Raw genomic sequence first — 17,385 nt, 5'->3', positions numbered from 1 at the left:
TCTTTCCCAATAACGATTGTAGTTCTTTCTTCCTGGATGGAGGCTTTGTTTTGTTTTATTCTGATTAATTTCTATTCCCTTTTTGTGGACTACGAAGCCCAGGAAATCTCCAGCCTGCACAAAGAAAGCACATTTAAGGGGATTCATCTTTAAGCCATGTTTTCTCATTCTTTCGAATGATTGGCTTAGATGGTCAAGATGACTGTGATCTGAAACAGATTTTATAACAATGTCATCTATGTACACTTGCATGAAAGTTTCTATAAAATCAAGGAATATAGAATTCATGGCTCTTTGATAAGTTGCCCCGGCATTTTTTAGACCAAAAGGCATTACAACCCATTCATAGGTGCCTATTGCCCCTGGGCAACGAAAAGCTGTTTTGGACACATCTTCTTCTACAATGAAGATCTGGTTATACCCAGAATATCCATCCAACATACTTAGGTATTCGAAGCCTGCGGCTGAATCTACTAGTATTTCTGCCACAGGCATGGGATATTCATCCTTAGGAGTTACTGCATTTAGATCACGAAAATCAATGCATACTCTTAATGAACCGTTCTTTTTAATAACAGGCACAATATTAGCAATCCACTCAACATACCTTATAGTTCTGATGAATTTGCAGCGAAGAAGTCTTTCGACCTCTGTTTTGATCTTCGAGAGAATCTCTGGTGCGAACCTCCTAGGAGTTTGCTTGATGGGATAAAATGTATCCCAGGACCTGGTGCTTCTACCTCTTTCTGAACTGCATTGACAGTCATGTTTAATAATTTGGCTTCGAGAGCCATTTTTCTTTTGTTCTCGGCTATGTAGGCCGAAATCCTTTCGAAGAAGGATGACTCAGACATCATCAACGTTGTCGTCCCAGCCTGTTGGTCGTATTGGTGGTAGTCCTTCGACAGGTTCTGTGTCATCTGGGCCATCCATTATTTCTCTATTCCATTGGAATCCATTTGGGTGTAAGGATAAATAGTATAAAGCATTCTTGTTTGGGGTGTATATATCTTCCGCAGCATGGCAAGGCCCTATGTTAGCCAAGTTCCTGTCGAAACTAGTTTTATTGACTTGGTTAACTTCAACCATGTAGTAGCTTTGATCCCCTTCAATGTTTTCCACTATACCATCTTCCCTCCAGATGTTTAGTCTCTGATGCATTGTCGAAGGCACTGCAGCAACTCCATGGATCCATTCTCTTCCTAGCAAAAGATTGTAATTTGCCTTTGCTGGTATCACCATGAACATCGTTGGCCTCGTGACCAAACCCACGGTTAAGTTCACTTGAATGACTCCCAAAGTTTTCCCTATTTTGCCTTCGTAGTTAGACAAGACCATATTATGTGGCCTTATATCAGTATCGAACATACCAATTCTTTTCAACATGTACTAGGGTATTAGATTCACTGCTGCCCCCATCTACTAGGACTTTGTTAATGCCAACATTTTCAATCTTAGCCCTTATGTAGAGTGGTTTTAGAGGGTTTCTCATACCTTCATCAGGTCTCTCGAAGAAGGCATTATGCTCTTCGACGACCCATTGTTTAACACATAATAACATACAGGTCTGTGTCCTGCCATCTCTTCTGCATCAGCTTTCTCACAATCTTCCGCTTCTGTTTCTTGGTTAAACTCATGAGGGAATACTGACACAATATTGCAATTAAAGTTTATAGATGACACTCCGTCTGAGTCGAAGTCATTTGTCATCCTATCGTCCTCTTTCCAAGGACTGGAATGCATCTTTTCTTCTTCCTTCTCATTTTCGAAATTGAATAGTTTGCGTTCTAGCGGAGGTTTGCTTGATCGTGCCCCCTGCATTGGGACTTTGGTACTACTAGACTCTCCAACCTCCTTTGCCTTGTATTCCTTTTGGGTTTTCTTCATCCTTTAGTGCCTTCTCCATTGGGATCTGGACATAGGATGCTTGCCTTTGTAATTCTCCAACCTATACATCTCTCAATTTGAGGTCTGGAATTGCTTTCTATAAGCCATAGTAGTCCTTCCCCCTTGGTCCCAACTTCTCCACTTGTTGTTTCTTGTTCCAGCTTGTGTCCATCTATCCATGGGTATGTTTGCATGAAGCTTGAAAGACACTCTTCGAGCTTTAGGATGAGGACTATCAGGCCTTCTTGATGGTGTTCGATTGTCGAACACATACATGTTGGGACGAAGTCCTTGAGACTATCTACCAGAAGTGAGTATAGTTCTTTCGAATGATTGTGCCATAAGGCTATCATAGACTGCCCCACATCTGGGACACATAACAATTTCTGAATTTTCCTTGTGACACCTGACTAGGAAACCCACCAAGCTTTCTTCTGGCCTTGGATAAATTTTCAGCACTAGGTTTCCCCCTCTCCAGGGTTGTTCCATCCTTTCACGTTGGGCCCTATCATAGTTAGCTTGGGCCATTCGATTCAGCATGATCGAACATCTTGGACACATTAGCATTTGACCAGAATTCCTCTCGTGACATCTCCAGAGATAGTCTTTCAAACTTTCAACTTTCTGTGGGAATTTCACCACATTGACGTTTCCTTGTTCTCTCAATAAGCACTTCTCCAACTCCTCTATTTCAGATAAAGGTTGTCTAACATTCACCATGTTGACACCTGCTGGGGAAGCTTCGGAGATCTTTATCTATTGGAGTTTCATCCAGATGTCTTCAGTGGCCTCACTGGTTTTCCCTTCTACATCTTCATTGATTTCGGTCTTGGCAGATTCTTCAACATCAGTATTGAAGGTTGTACTGTCATTTAAGCTATCAGTAGCCTGCTTTCCAGATGAAATTAATTCCAATTCAGCAATATCAGTTTCATACACTTCCACCATGTTGACATCGAATGGTTCACACAAGTTAGTGTCAGCAACATTCAAAGGATCTGCGTCGACCTTCATATGATTCTTTGTTTTATCAGCGAATTTCAGACGTCCATCCTTGATAGCATTCTGAATTAGATCCCTGAAAAGAAAACATTGTGAGGTTTTATGGCCTAAAAAACCATGATATTTACAAAAGCCTCGTTTCTTCCGTTGTTATAATGGAGGAACTTTGGAATTAGGAGGCACTATCATCTGGCCATCTTTTACTAGCAAATCAAATATTTCGTCACATTTTGTGACGTCAAATGTATAAGTTTTCTTTGGAAATCTATCGCTTTTATCATTTTCAACTGGATTTTTTCCATTCGAAGGGGTGAGCAACTTGCAGGAATAAGGTGGTGCCTCTTTTAATTCGGCTAGGTCTATTTCGACTTCCTCCACGCTATATGAATCCTCGAAGGGTTCGCCCTCAGCGTCTTCAGCTTCAATATATGCTACCCTCTCCTTCTTGTAACTTTTGTTTGCTCTGGCTTTTTCTGCTTTCAGTCGTTCGAGTTGTCGAACCCTGTCTGCCAATTGGGCCATATCCCTTAGGTATTGGGTATACAGTTTCTTTCTGATTGAATAATCTAGGCCGCCTGCAGCCATTTTGACTAACTCATGTTCTGGGGCAACCGTGAAACATCTTGACTTTAGCAAACGGAACCTGTTCAAATAATCATCTATAGGCTCTATGAACTTCCTCTTGATCCTAGCCAATTCCTTCAGGCTTATCTTGGTTTGACCCATGTAGAATTGTTCATGGAACAATCTCTCCAAGTGTGCCCATGCATCTATGGAATTTGGGGGTAAGGTAGTGAACCAAATAAAAGCATTTTTTGTTAGCGAGCTAGGGAAATATTTGATTCTCAAATCCTCGTTGCCTGCTAGATCCCCTGCTTCTGTCAAATATTTGGCTATGTGTTCTACGGTCGATTCACTAGTGTCCCCTGAAAATTTTGTGAATTTAGGCACCTTGGTACCTCTTGGCAATTCCGTTTGCATAATATATTCGGCTATGGGGGATGAGTAGTTTGGACGTCGAAGTCCCGTATTAAGGCCATTATTGGCCAAAATTCTCTCTATCATGGCAGTTAAATTATTCTCTGTTGCCATGTTTTCTCTCCTAACCCTGTGGACTACCTCATCTGGATGTTCGTTCTTACCCATTATCCTTAATCTGGGACCTTCTTCGATAGTCTCTTGTTGGCCAGGATTGGTCCTTCGATTCGGATTTTCTAGGTCTATCACTTGGTTTCTTTCAACGGGTGGTTGCCTAGGCGGGGGAACTACATCACCAGGTGTTGGTCTAGGCGGAGGAACCACTTCTTGAGCACGTTCCAAGATTGGGTCAACCTCTCGAGAAGGGGGTTGGTTATTTCTTCGCCTAGTTTGTGGAACTCCCATAAAATCTGCCATTCGATTTATTTGTGATGATATTTTTTGGAAGGTTTCCACATTGTCCTGGTTAGTTCTGGTCATGTTTGCTACTAATGGGGTAAAAAGTGACCCTATTTCTTTGGCAAGAGCACCTAGCATATCATGGTTACTTGCGTCCATTTCTTGCCTAAACGCTGCCTGACTGTTGGTAGTTAAAAGAGGCAATTGGCTAGATGTGCCTGCATTTTGTGCACTTCGACCTACCGAAACTGTATTAGGCGAGAATGTCGTGGCATTAGATGCAGTATATGTAGATCCTGCCATATAAGAATACGACATTCCATAAGGGTTTCCAGGCCTCCATACATCAAATGGGGATGAGAATGGCCTTGGAGATTGTACTTGACTTGTCGAGAAATGAAGCATCTCGTTTGTTCCTGTCGCCTGAGGCATGGTAGTCGAACTGGAAATTGGGATCGTTCCTGTTGTGTTATCGGGCATGGCTTGGGAACTAACTGCAGTCACAGATCCTCTCGACACGGGTATTTCCTGTTCTTGTGACGTAGATGTCGAAACATGTGTAGTATTTGCTGCTACTGTTCCTGACCCTTGTGGGGGATCTTGATGCCCCCCCTCCACTGGTATAATTGACCATTTTCTTGTTGTACCTTCATTTTGGAATCGGTGGCGCACTGTTGGTTAATTTACCGTTCCTAAGGTTCATACAAGGTCTTGATATGTTCTAGACAAAACAAAACAACCAATTAATAACAATCTGTTTGACACTGTCCCACCAGGTGTGCCAATTTGTTTACGGTGATTTCCGGTAAACAACGGCTAGTCTTCCAAACTATAGAATATACTTTGGTTACTCGCAGGATCGACTAGATTGATCCTAGGACATAGTCAAAAAGGTTGTTATTTGTGATGAATTGGTTCATATTGGTTGATTACTTGATCTTCGATATTAGAAATAAATAGACAAAATGTAAAGACTAACAATCACCTTGTTATACACGTAAATATAACTCTGGCGAAAGATAGAGTAAAGATAAACTTGCAAGAAACTTAGAATACAAGAATGTAAATTGCAGAAAGTAAATGCTTCGAAGTAAGTTAAAACAAAAGACAAAATTGCAGGAATGTAAATGACCGGAAAGTAACGAAAGATAGAAAAATATTGAAAAGATACTTGCATAAAGATGAATACAAACGTATTTAAGATGGTGGTGTCATACGTACATTTCTCAGCAAAATCGTTCTCTTAACGCTTGATACTTGAGTAATTTGTGAGTGATTTGTGAGTGATTTGTAGAAAATGAACACACGGAATCCTAACATTAAGACCCTTATTTATACTAATTTCGACCCTAACGGTCCTACACTAACATGATGCCACGTTGCTCACATGCATACGCTTCGAATCCCTGGGGCGCCATCTATCCTTATTCGTTTACACAGACTCTTTCGAAATTCAAATCCTCCCGCCTGAATCCTCTTTCGATACGTGGCAACGTGATCAAAACCGAGAATGCTACGAAAACACGCCAAGCTTCAGTACCCTTCGTATTTCGTAAAAACGCTTAAGTCTTAAAGATAATTTACTTCAAACTAGCTCCAATACTTATTATCTTTGTTTCAACTTAAACAACATCCTCGAACATGGCCATCAGTAGCCATTTTATTTCTCGAAATGGTCATCAGTAACCATTCTTCCTTGAACTTTAATCCTTCAAAAAATATTTTTCTTCAAACAAAATCTCCAGCCAACAGTCCTCTTCAATTATTTTTGCACTTGAAGATTTTTGTTTTTAAAAATGAGAGGGCAAATTTTGGGGTATGACAGTCACCTACGCCTAGGGGGCTTCCAATCCAAGAAAGTAAATACACTCTCAATAGTAAAAGTACAAATAGTCTTAGATGAATAAACCTTGTTCAATGCATCTCTTCCTAATACTACTCGTGAATTTTTATTCACGACTCTCTATAGAACGACACCACTCTCAATAGTCAGAAGGACAAATGAGCTTACTATGAAGTCTCTCAATTAAAGTCTCCATCTCACTTTCACTTAAATACTCTCCCGATGTTTGGACAATTACAATATGATTGAAAGGATGAAAGAATCGTAACACACAAATACTTTATTCTGAAGATTATAAAAAATTAGTATATAGGAACAAAGTATTATAACAAAAACAAAGACTCTACAAAAACACAATTATCCTAACGAGTAGATATTTTCTATTGAGGTCTGAGTCTTCACAGAGGAGATGAACTCCTTATATAGCCACAAAAGTTCATCTCCAAAAGCCCATCATGAATTTCAGTTGGACTTCTAAAACATAAACAAGGTCAATCTTCAATAATGATGATTTTCAATATTGATTAAAAACTTTGAATAAACATGAATCTCTTGATTATTCTTGTTGTATTTGATTCAGATCACATCCTCAAAAAACACACATGATCAATCAAATCTTTATTAAGAAGATTGAGATCATTGATTGATACAGATTAAGCATGCCATGTGCAGTCTTGCTAAAATAAGATATTTTCCAAATCCAAACTCAATGCAGTATACTTATATCTCTGATATAACATAAAAGGAAACAAATCTTAAAATAAAAATATATACTTTAATATATCTTACTCACCAAGAAATAGTCCAAAACATATGTCTCACAAATCGATGGAACATTTGGCATGACATGTGTCCACGTAACAAAATTTTGAATCTTGAACAAATCAAATAAAATCTTTACTGCATGTAAAACATAATTTCAAATTTTCAAGTAAGGGATTTATAATAAATCTCTTGCAAAAACTGAATGACACTTTAAATCATCTGTAATAAAGATTAAAGATTTTCTTATTTAGTGCAAATCCAAATCTTGTAATTAAAAATAAATCCAATAAGATTTATTCAAGGAATATAAATCTTCAATCAATATCTTTGCATATCAATTTCAAAACTATCTTTAGATATGATAAATCTCAACTAAATCTTCCTTCAAAACATATTCAAATAAATCTTTTTTTAATGCAAATCCAATCAAACCAAATCCAAATATTTTTAATTAAACCACATCCAATTAAATATTCTTCAACCTTTATGGATTATGATTTATTATAATCTTTTTACAAATTGATTAGGATTAACAAGTTTTTTTTCAAAAGCCATCTTCTTAGAAACAAACTCTATCACACTCAGATTTACTCAAGAAATCTAGCTAACAGACTGATGCCATATGTTGTACCTCATGTTGGAATATTTTGTCCCTCATAATGCTTCTTCATATATTACATCTTGTTGCCCATGTTGTTTTACCTAAAACAGCCAATCAAAAAAATAACAAAAATGATTCATGGGCATTTTTAATGTTCTAATCGATTAACCCTATCTTTTAATTGATCAAACAACCCAAATATGAAATTTTTTTAATTCTACCATTTTAATTGATTAAAGGCTTCTCTAATCAATCATAAGCGTTACAAATGTGTTAATCGATTAACCATAATTTGGTAATTAATTAACTAGTGTAAAAAATCACTCCTAATTGGTTAAACATTTCCTTGATCAATCAAGTACACATATAAAAAGTTTTTTAGGCCTTTTTGTATAATAAGATAGGCTTTAAAATATAATTGTGTGTTTGTGAGTGATAGCTGCCTTGGTATCTTTAGAATTACTCTTATACCTTTACATTAAACTGATCATTCAAACATGCACTAAGCTCAAGACCATACGAGCTTTCTTACTTCCTCTCTTTCACAACTTTGGAGCTTCAAGTCTCTTTGCTAGATTCACCAATGACTTAACACTTCAATTGAAACTTGACTCTTCTAACTGATGAGACTATATATAGCTTCTTGACCGGATTCCATCATCATAGATTTTTAGACAGTTGTCAGAGACTTCACCGAATGCCATTTGACATAAGTTGTTGTCATAACCAAAACAAACAAGATCATATAATTATTACAGACCTTTGTACCTGCAATCACATAGACCCATATTAACAATAAGTTATTTCATGTTTTTTAGCATATTTTACATTGGTTTTGAGTGTTTTTACTTTTAATTTTTTTTTTACATTTTTGTAATAAAGATTTTAAATAATTATGGAAAAGATCGATCAATGGGTAACTCATCTTAACCATACAAGTTATGCAGAGTTTTCGTTATAAAAGTTATGACGACAAGAATGAAGAAGACTTGAATGCAATAATTGAAAGAATATGGGATAATTGAACAAATTGGAAAAAAATCTTAGGGTTAAATATGACAGGGGTCACTATAAATATGCGACACTGCATTTTTAGTCCCTAAAAAAAATTTCTTCCATGAATGGTCATTCTAAAAATTTGTATGCATGTAATTTTAGTCCCTGCTATTTTCTAAAATTTTAAAAATAGTTTAATTTCCCTTTAATTTTTAATTTTTTCTATACATGTTTAGAATACTGTAAAATATTTATTTACTAAATTTTAGAATTTTTTAAAATGCGAAGAATTAAATATTAATTTTTCAAATTTCAAAAAATAATGATAAAAGTAATGAAAATCTCTACTAAAAAAACAAATTTTGAGTTCTTTTTTTCCAATGAACTTTTTTAAAATGTTCTAAACATGTCTGCAAAAGAATCATTTAAAAACACACATTAGTTTACAATATGGACTAAAACTACGTGCATAATAATTTTGTAGGGACCAAAACATGTCATTTATTTTTATAGGGACAAAAAAACTGCTATTTTATAGGGACTAAAAACATATTTAACCCAAAATCTTATGAAGCTTAAAATTTCAAAATTTCTTGGAAAAGCACACCGCACAAGACTAGACAACGTGACATGTTGCGCAACCAACAAAGTGCCACGTCAACAAACCTGTAAAAATGTGGCGCATCACATTTTTGCGAGATCTAATTTTTTTTATATAAATTTACAAACCCGTATTGCTGCAAAAGTTACAAATTTTATCACCAATTTGGCCAATTTTTAAAACTTGAAGTCAGGAGAGTGTTGTAGAAGGCATTCATAAGTTGTTGTTCAACAATTTACCGTTGTTCAAAAGATGAATTGACGCGACTATTTCCTTCGTTTTTTCTTTACAAGGTGGCAGACTGTCTGCTTAAAATTTGGGAACCTTCATGTGATGACGTGAAAGACCTTCAAGTGACTCAATTGTACCCATTTATCGTTTTATCTGGTATCAATAAGGGATTTTCCTAAGACAAGTAGACTTGTTATGAACCCTCATCTAAGCATATTAAGTTAACTTAGTGCTTCTTAAACACCATTTAAACTCTTTTTTTTTCATATAAGGGGTTTCAACCACATTCGTCAACCTCAAACCTAAGGATGTGGTCATCTGATTTCTTGGGCAATGGAAACATTTCTAGGTCACTTTTTCATATCATGTTTTGACTATTGAGTTTAGGCTATTCGTGACAAGTGTTCATTATGCTCGTGGATGACTTTTGATTTCCTTCGAACGACTCTAAGGAGACCTATGAGAAAAGTTCATTAACTACTTGTCTAAAGGGATAACTTTCTATTTATGTTTGTCGGGGGTTCATCGTTGGATTTAAAGTCAAGTGAAACATTGATGACATTTTCCCACAGACAACGCCAAATAATATGCAAAGACCTTAATCTTCAGTAGTTGTATGGTGATGACAATAATGAACTCCTCAATGACGAACGTTGTTTGCTCAATCTAATGTTAGAAAAATGTATCTGTAAACACTCCAATAATCAAGTCGACACATATTGTGAGGGGGATATTTAGGGTTTTAGAATAATGTGTTTTTCATTTCAAAATTAGGAGTTTATAAGCCTAGAACTTTCTCCAGGACAACTTTCTCGTAGCACAATTATCAAGAGATTTAGTGATTCCCTTTATAAGAGGTAATTTAGGTTGGATCATTTGTGTCCGTGGTATGTGTATGTGTTCATCTAGGGGTGATCAAAACCAAACCAACCCAATAAAAAACCGCAAACCAAACCAAACCAAACCGAAACCGCAAAAAACCGCATTTGGTTCGGATTAGTTTGGGTCATTTTTTAACAAAACCGCACGGTTCGGTTCGGTTTGCGGTTTGTATTTTGTAAACCGAACCAAACCGAATCAAACCGCATTATGTTACAACCTAACTTTTACTTATCTCACATCCAACCCAAACTTAAACATATGATTTTAGTCCCGATCTTAAATCTCTAATAGCATTATCGCGCCTTCTTTGCCACATACATCTTTTCTCATTTTCTATAATCTCTACTCTCTTATATTCTTTCTTTTTCACCTTCTCATTTTTATGCAAATGTTCCCTATTTTAGTTTCGTTTTTATCGCACATGTTCTTCTTTAATCTCTCAACTCTTTTGTTTTTTTCTTTTTCACATTCACTAATCTCTCGTCTCTTCTATTTTTTTTTCATTCTAATGATTTTTATATTGTTTTATACTATTATTTTATGTTTTTTATTTCACTTTTGTCTAATTTAATTTTTACATATTAAATAGAAAGTTGTTGTCAAAATATGACGAGTTTTGTTGTTATTTGATAATGTATGAATGTCTAAATACAAAGTTATGTTGTCATCTATATGTATATGTATGATTCAATAAAATATTTGTAAAAAACCGAACCAACCGAACCGAACCAAACCGCATTAGTTTGGTTTGGTTTGGTTTGGATTTTTTTAAAACCCAACCGAACCAAACCAAACCGCACGATTTTTTCTCTTACGGTTCGGATGATTTTTTTCGTCAAAACCGCCCAAACCGCACCGCGAACACCCCTATGTTCATCCATTATCTAGTGTTTTTCCTAAGTTTTGAGTTGTTTACACCTAGGTAGATACAATTTAGTCCGCTACGAAACATCAAGTTTCCGGAAAAACATTATATTTCATCACATTTACTTTTATGTTTTTCATATACACCTATATTATTAAACAATTTTAATAAATCAAGTCAAAATAAATGCCTTTTATAATGTCAATATTGTTTCTATTGTAATACAATATCATACTTCTATTCCAATATGATTTTATTGATTTGTTAATCAAAATTTATAAATTATAAAAAGTTACAAATAAAATAATATAAATGAAATGACAGTTTTTTAAATAAAAACAATGCATCAAAATTAAGTACTATAAATCTATATCTCTTTCCTAATATTTATAAGATCCAAACACAGTGTAAAAAAGCAGAAGCCGGCGAAGCGAAATAAGGGCCTATGACATGACATGACCGATCAAGCTACGTTTACAACGTCTTTATGGCTATGAACTTGTCATCTATCTAATCAATAATCACATTTCTCTTTCTGCTTTTTTGCTTTTGCAATTGCCACTGTAAATAAAATGTGTACAATTCTGACACAAAAACAACGCAACAGTTATTAGTGGGGTTAACCAATTATTCCATCCCAAACGCAAACATGGTCATTTTGGCCAACTTCTACTGTACAAAATCACCAAACCTTTATTTCTAAGATTACAATGGTACTACTCATGTGCTCGTGTGTGTTACTGTGTATGTGTAATGTATGCGTGTGTTTCCTTTTGTCGTGGAATAATAGGACGTGATTTTACTAATAGCATTTTTTTTAAGAAACACTAATACTACTGTATTAGTAGTAATTACTATAATTATAGTACTATAGTACTGGGTGGACATCGGTTCGGGCCGGTTCGGGTTCGGGCCCAAAACTCCAAACCGGCCCAACCCTCGGGTGAGACAATATGGCCCAATCCAGTCCGTTTGAGACTTCGGGTTTCACGGGTTCGGGTAGTTTCGGGTTCGGGTATAAAGGTCGGATATTATTGGGCCCAACCCAATTTTTTGTTACGTAATGGGCCATAGTGGGCCAGTTTTGAAAATTTTCAAATACTTTTTTTTACATATATTTTTTTTTTTTATTAGATGGGCTTAATATTGAGATCAAACACTTGATTGTTTTTATAAAAAATTGAATACTATAAAGTCATTAATCCCTTTAAATATGGGTTGAATCATATCTTTTAGAACTCATTCATTTTTCCAGTTTAAAATTCAACTGAATATTAGTTTAGAGCCTATAAAATATAAGTTTAGAGTCTATAAATATTTGCTCAAATTTAATACAACCCATATAACTTTAATCTAACAACACAACCAATTATAATTAATCAATGTTTTCTCCTAGAGCTCCAATTTCTTTTTCTCCAATTTCTTTTGCTTTCCTGCAACATATACTTTCAACAAGTTAATCAATTAAGAAAAAGTTAATTATCATTTTTTCTGGTTTAATTTCTCTAATGTGACACAAAATAAGGTGCAAATCAAGAACCATAGTGCATTGTTAAAAGTGACAAAAAACCAGATGGAAAACTTCTTTTAAAATATTAGCACATCAATGAACTTTAGTTTATAAAATATTCAGTTTGTTGTGCTTACCAATTCAAGTTCTTCCCCTTGTTTAATCCCACCAAATCATCTTGCAGAATCATATCCACACCCACCTGAAATTATAATCATAACAAAATGTGGATACTATTCAAAACTAAAATCATAATGACACAGTCAAATTTATACCCTTCAAAAAACCATACCTCTTATATGCTTTCATGGAATACTCACTGCAAGTTGGAACACATGTCGGTGGTTCGTATTCTCTTGTTACATGTTTCTTATACCCTTTAACATAAATAAATAAACACAACACATATCAGTTCTTATCTACTAGAGACAACTCATTCACATTCATATTGTTAAAGGGATAATAGCTATTTTGCCCCCTGTCATATGGGCGAGGTTTGAAAAACGCCCCTGTAAAAAAAAAAGTTTGGATTCGCCCCCTAACATATGAAGATTCCCCTGTTTTGCCCCCTTCAAGAAATTTAATAATCAAAATTAATGACGTGGCAACCATATTTTTTATTTTTTAATTTTTTAAAATTATTTTTAATGACGTAGCACGCTTAGTTGGAATTTTATTTTTATTTTTTATAACTTTTAATGACGTGGCAGACTTACTTGGAATTTTTTATTTTTTAAATTATTTTAAATGACGTGGCAGGCTTAGTTGGAACTTTTATTTATTTTTTTATTTATTTTAATTCCATGTGGCATGTTTTATTATTATTTTATTGTTTAGTTGTTAAAATGTCAAATATTAAAGCTAAAATTTTGTCTCACATGAGTATTGAACCCACGTCTTAGTAATTGCAAGGGGGCACCACCAACCACTAGGCCATTTTACTTTTCTTGTCATATTCTTACATTAAGTTGTATTTATCTACTTTACTTTTGTCAAATATTAGTTACTTTTGTTGTTCTATTTTACTTTTGTAAAATATTAACGTTAATATATTTATCTACTAAAATATTTTTTAATAAATTAGTTAATATATTAGTTAATTAAATTATAAAATATATCAGTTAAAATATAATAATTATATTATAGTTATTAGTTAATATTAGTTAACATTAATATTAATTAATACTGTTATAATTAATATTTATTTTATTGTTAAAATTAATTAAATTATAAAATATAAATTAATTTAGTTTTAATTTAAATTATTTTAATTTGGTTTATTTTTAATTACATAAACAAATTTAATTTAGTCATGTTTTATAAACTAATTTAAAAAATACTGAACCAAATTAATTTAGTTATATTTTATAAGCTATGTTTTAAAATATACTGTTAGTCATGTTTCATAGGCTATGTCTTAAAAAAATAATCTAGCTTTTAAACTAATTTATTAACGTTATTTTTAATTAATAATTTAAATATTTAAAGTTATTTAAATATTAACGTTTTTAAATATCAATTATATTTAATATTTTTTAAATATTTATGTACAATATTTTAAATATTAACGGTAAATATGCAATTCATGTAATATATTAATGTTAATATATTAGTTAATAAAACAATATTAGTTAATAATAATAATAAAACATATATTAAAAATTCATAACCTAAATAAATATATTAACGTTAATATATTGATTAATAAAACATTACCATTGATTAACAATAATATTAAAACATAAGGACCTAAATAAATACTTAATAAACATGTTTTCAGACATTATTATAATATATATACTTTAATGCAAAAGATTGGAACAACAAAGGTAAAATGGCCTAGTGGTTGGTGGTGCCCCCTTGCAATTACTAAGACATGGGTTCAATACCCATGGGAGACAAAATTTTAGCTTTAATATTTGACATTTTAACAACTAAACAATAAAATAATAATAAAACATGCCACATGGAATTAAAATAAGTAAAAAATAAATAAAAACTCCAACTAAGCCTGCCACGTCATTAAAAATAATTTTAAAAATAAAAAATTCCAACTAAGTCTGCCACGTCATTAAAAATTATATAAAATAATAAAAAAAATCCAACTAAGCCTGCCACGTCATTAAAAATAATTTTAAAAAATAAAAAAATGGTTGCCACCTCATTAATTTTGATGATTAAATTTCTTGAAGGGGCAAAACAGGGGAATCTTCATATGTTAGGGGGCGAATCCAAACTTTTTTTTTTACAGGGGCGTTTTTCAAACCTCGCCCATATGGCAGGGGGCAAAATAGCTATTATCCCTATTGTTAAATAATACATAAATAAATCAACACATTCCAGTTTTCTGTCAAATGCATTCATAGATTTTAAATAAATAAATAAACTGGAGAGAATACATTCATATATATTAGAAAGATAATGACTATAGAGTTACAAAAGAAAATGCATAAAAAAGCAACTAATATACCTCTTTGACTCTGAATGGCTACTGATGAGCTGAAGACTTTGATACACCATTAGAAACCTTACTTGCACTTTAATTCTGTAGTTTTCTTTGAATGCAAAAAGTATATTAGTTATTATTGGTTATTATATTATTGGATATTAATTTAGGCAGCATGTTAGTTATTATGCAAAAAGTATAACATCAATCTCACAATCAGATTACAAAAATGATTAAGCTAAAGTTTGAAAAAAAATGATTAAGTAGCAAGCCCACAAACAGCATCTCCTAATCTCTTGATCTGTATTCAAACCAATACATATATTTCTAATGCTAGAAATTTACAAAGAAGCTTCAGGGGTTCTGTGGGTTTGAATTTCGCCCCCATCAAGCCAAAGAATAGCGGTTCGATAAAAATAATATATAATTAATAATAAGTTACTAATTCTTCAAATTTTCTAAAAACAAGTAATGGATGCACAACATTGAGAAAGAAAACTACCTGCATTCATAGAAAGTTCCTGTGCAGATTGCATTCATCATCAAAATATATGCCGGTTGATAAATTCGCTCCTGTGCAAATTCCTGAACTACCAAATTGCATTCAACATCAGATTGCATTCAACATTAGAATTTGGTGCACAATATTTAACTCACCATAAGATTGCATTCAACATCAGATTGCATTCAACATCAAAATATATGCCGGTTGATAAATCAGCTCCTGTGCAAATTCCTGAACTACCAAATTGCATTCAACATTAGAACATGACTCCAAAAAAGTGGTAGCTGCAAATACAATATAAAACATTATAATACATACTTTCTTTAAAAAAAATCCATTAAGAAACACAATGGAACAATTAACCATGAAAAATTAACCATGAGTAATTAATTATTAAAAGATCTTGCGATAGATTAACAAATGAGAAACCAATGAAACAATTAACCATGAAAAAACAAGTTGTGTAAAAATCTTGCTGTAACAAGCTGTAACATAACATCCAAGCTGGAATAGATTCATACTGTCACAAATAAACATGATTAACAAAATAGATTCATACTGTAACATAACATCCAAGCTGGAACAGATTCAAACTAGCAGACAAACAGATTCTCACACAAATAGATTCATAACTTGCATACATAAAGATTAACAAAATAATACTACCATAAATACATGTTCTATAACTCAGAATACATGATTAAACAAGTTCAGAAACATAATATAGTTACCGTTATTTTGCAAATTTCCATCTACTTGCATTTCTCCAAGTCCTTCCATATCTTCAAACCTAAATCCTTTCAGAAATTTCAAGTTCCTTGCATTCTACAATCCTTTTCAGAAATTTACACAAAAAAACCACATCAATCAAAACTATAACTAGATATTATGGTAGTGAGAGATGATGGTGAGAGAAAACATCACGTGGGAGAGAGAGCAACGAGTTGGAGAGAGCAAGACTTACCACGGTGAGAGATGACGATGATAGTGGTAGCTTGAGGCTTGGAACGATGAGAGGATGACGGTGAACGGCGAAGGAGGAAGTATCGTGGAGGCAGAGCGGCGAGGAAGTGAGGAAGCTATGAGGCAAAGTTAACCCTAATCCTAAATACAACCCTTCTGAATATCACACTTAACTTGGGCCAAGTGGGTTCTAATTAGTATCAGGCCCAAATTTAGAATATACTAGTATTTCGGTCGGTTTCGGATTCCGACGGGTCCCAAATTCATCCCCGAATCCGACTGTCTTCACCCAACAGTATCCAAGCAATTGCCACAAACATACCCGCAAACCGAAACTGTCCGATCCGTTGACAAAAACACGGTCGGGTTCGGTCGGATTTCTTCGGATGGTGTCCGATTGTCCACCCCTAATAGTACATAATATTAATATGGTGGCTATTTTTTTTTAGTAAATATGTTATTGAGATATGTTTCTAACCAACATTAGATCTAAAAATGAAAAAATTCAATTACTAGAAGATTTAATTTAAATCTATACACAATGAGTTAACGAATATTGAATGGTCCTATTCTTTAGTGAGTAAATTTTTAAACATTCAATCATAATTTCAATGTCTTTCGAAACTAGTGAAGAAATTAAGCATTAGTATTATCAAGAATGTTCCATTTATTATAAGATATCCTTAATTTTAGGTGATATCTACTATACTATAACCTATCAAAGGATTTAACAACGGCGGTCCAACCCTAATTGTTAACCATGAATCAATTCCTATTGGTCTGACAGAGAAAACATTAAAAACAATGAACGATTAAATCAATTATAAAAAACTAATAGATTACTGAAAGTAAGAATTCAAAGTGGTTTACAATGTCAAATCAGGAACACCCCTAGCATTGGAGGGTTTAGC

The 17,385-nt window shown here is 33.6% G+C and overlaps 1 long non-coding RNA gene across 8 annotated transcripts; it reads right to left on the bottom strand.

Moving 5' to 3' along the window:
• Positions 1–12,296: 12,296 nt before the first annotated feature.
• On the bottom strand, positions 12,297–16,882 carry LOC131646670 (uncharacterized). Of its 8 annotated transcripts, none has more exons than XR_009297564.1 (8): positions 16,476–16,882; positions 16,243–16,344; positions 15,664–15,795; positions 15,509–15,596; positions 15,031–15,115; positions 12,853–12,937; positions 12,698–12,762; positions 12,297–12,483 (listed from the first exon to the last, which is right to left on the bottom strand). It is a non-coding gene; the product is annotated as an uncharacterized LOC131646670 (long non-coding RNA). The 8 variants fall into 8 exon arrangements; XR_009297565.1 differs by having other exon boundaries at positions 15,509–15,591; XR_009297568.1 differs by having other exon boundaries at positions 15,664–15,747.
• Between the last annotated feature and the right edge of the window lie 503 nt (positions 16,883–17,385).

Source organism: Vicia villosa, linkage group LG2, assembly GCF_029867415.1.
Source record: "Vicia villosa cultivar HV-30 ecotype Madison, WI linkage group LG2, Vvil1.0, whole genome shotgun sequence".
In the NCBI taxonomy this organism is placed as follows: domain Eukaryota; kingdom Viridiplantae; phylum Streptophyta; class Magnoliopsida; order Fabales; family Fabaceae; genus Vicia; species Vicia villosa.
Note: the sequence above shows the minus strand (reverse complement) of the source record. Positions and strands in the feature narration are given on the sequence as shown.